Source organism: Elephantulus edwardii, unplaced genomic scaffold, assembly GCF_000299155.1.
Source record: "Elephantulus edwardii isolate Elephantulus edwardi_28Jun2011 unplaced genomic scaffold, EleEdw1.0 scaffold00191, whole genome shotgun sequence".
Classification (NCBI taxonomy): Eukaryota; Metazoa; Chordata; class Mammalia; order Macroscelidea; family Macroscelididae; genus Elephantulus; species Elephantulus edwardii.
The window spans coordinates 2996713-2998999 of record NW_006399941.1 but is presented as its reverse complement, the minus strand read 5'-3'; positions in this window follow the sequence as shown (position 1 = coordinate 2998999).

Here is a 2287-nt window from a genome sequence, read left to right as displayed (position 1 = left end):
TTTAACCCTCTCCAGGATGAATCTGTTTGTTCTCTTGCCAGTCCGGGGTACATTCAATACTCCAACTCCACAGCTCAAAGGCAGCAATTCTCCTTCTATCCTCCCTAGTCATTGTTCAACTCTCTGATGCATAACACGTGATTGTAAAGACTATGGACTGTATCAGGCGCACCTTCATCTCCAAAGAGACACCGTTGCTCTTGAGTACTTTAGAGAGGTCCCTAACAGCAGACTTTCCCATCGCAATACGTTTTTTGATTTCCTGGCTGCTGGTGCACACACTTTCTTTCATCTTTGGGAGAATCTCTCTACATCCTTTATTTGAATTTCTGCTTCCTATCCCAGTTTCTTTAGTGTGTGTGCTCCTTTTCTAGAGGCCCAACCCCTATGACTGGAGGTTTCTCGCACTCCTCCTGAAGAGGCTTAGCATACCCTCCCCTACCCCTCCTATTCCCCATCAGAAGATTTCTGGCCCTCCTCCCTAGGGGCTCAAATCCCCTTGTCTTTGGGTTTCTTGCACTCCTTTGCTTTCTCTTTTTCTGTCTCCAACCACTTCTTCCATGGCAATCTTGGATGCCTCTTAGCAGGTGGTGTTCCAGTATAAATCCACAACTCAGATGGGCCAACTTGATACAGCTCTAAGCCTTATGAGGTCATCACTGAACTGCGAATCTGGACTCTGCACTCACTCCGTGCTCAGGGAATGTCTCATTCTCACACATACAACCTCTAGTACATCCCAAACCACCAAGGGAGTATTCACTGCCCTGGCAGCAATTCACTCCTTGGTTATCCCAACCACCAAGGGAGTATCTGCTTGCTGCCCCCACAACTTTCCTCTGCTTGGTCTATACACTGAGTTACCTGGTTTTCACAGTGCTTGCTTTAGGCCTTTCACCTGTGTTGCTGAGAGTCCAGGTTTAATAGCTTCTTTAAAAAAAATAGATTTTTTAAGGAGTTTACCAAGAATTTGGATTTCCATTCATTGATTGAGGGAAGCCGAATATCAAATTTGATAATAATGGACCAAATGCTGTATCAGGAAATGAGGGAGGCTTAATACAAGCTGAAGGTCACCTTGTGACACTGGGGCGTTCCCTAGGAGTCAACATCGTTCTTAGTTTTTATCAAATGAATCCCTCCCTCTTGAGATTAACCTAGAGGAACTTGGCCTTATCTGTAAAAGATTTCACCATTATCCTTTGTTTTGTACTTCCTTATTTTTCTGTATAAATACTCAGAGAACCATGGCTCTGTGCCTTCAGTCATGGGAACTGTTGGCCCCCTGTTTTTCACACTCTATTCTATATCATTCCTGGCTGTTTGTATCTTTATTATAAATTTATTCTATTCTTTGGGACCCTTGGTCTGCAACAATTGATTGCTGCACATTTTCCTACCTACCCCCACCTCCTCCAATACCCCAACCACTTCACCCCCCAACCCCACCTGTTCACTTTTCTCTTTTAAAAAATTCTTGCTTCTTTAGGGAGGCTTCAATTGCTCTTCCCCGAGGTTGCCGCATCTATAGACAATCTCCCTCAAGTAAGAAGGCTAAGGCCACTCTCCAGAGAATGGGCTATCTTGGGCAAGCACCCAAATTGTTAGAAACATGGCTAGGTGTCAACAACAGAAACACGGCAGAACAAAAGGTCTCGACAAAGCATTTTACTTCTGCAGAAGATTTCTTGGGCATATTTAAGTCTGACCAACATGCATGCTGGCAGGCAGTCCACTCAGGTTTCATCCTTGATGCAAAAGCTAAGGTTGTCTCATTCTATTGATCAATAGTTCGACCTCACATTCTTCTTCCTACCAGGTTTGCTAATTTGACCTGTGCTTGAAAGGAGGCGACTGGGGCTTGAAAATGTTTGGAATGCTTTGTTTTCAGGTGGCAGTGATTGTTGTTGTTGTTATGTGCCCTCGAGTGGCTTGCAACTCATAGCAACCCTATGTACAACAGCTCCAAACTCTGCTTTGTCCTGTGCCAGTCTCATTGTCTCCGACACACTCATCCCGACTGTCCAAGTCACCGAATCAATCCATCTCCCAGAGGACCTTCCCCTCCTACGCCTGCCCTCCACCCTCCCAAGTATGATGTCCTTCTCCAAGGACCAGCCCCTGCTTACAACATGACCAAAGTATGTCAGACGGTTTCATAATCCTTGCCTCCAAGGTGCAGCCCAGCTTAACCCTCTCCAGGATTAATGTTTGTATTCTTAGCAGTCCATGGCACCCTCAGCACTCTTCTCCAACACCAAAGCTCAAAAGCATCAACTCTCCTTCT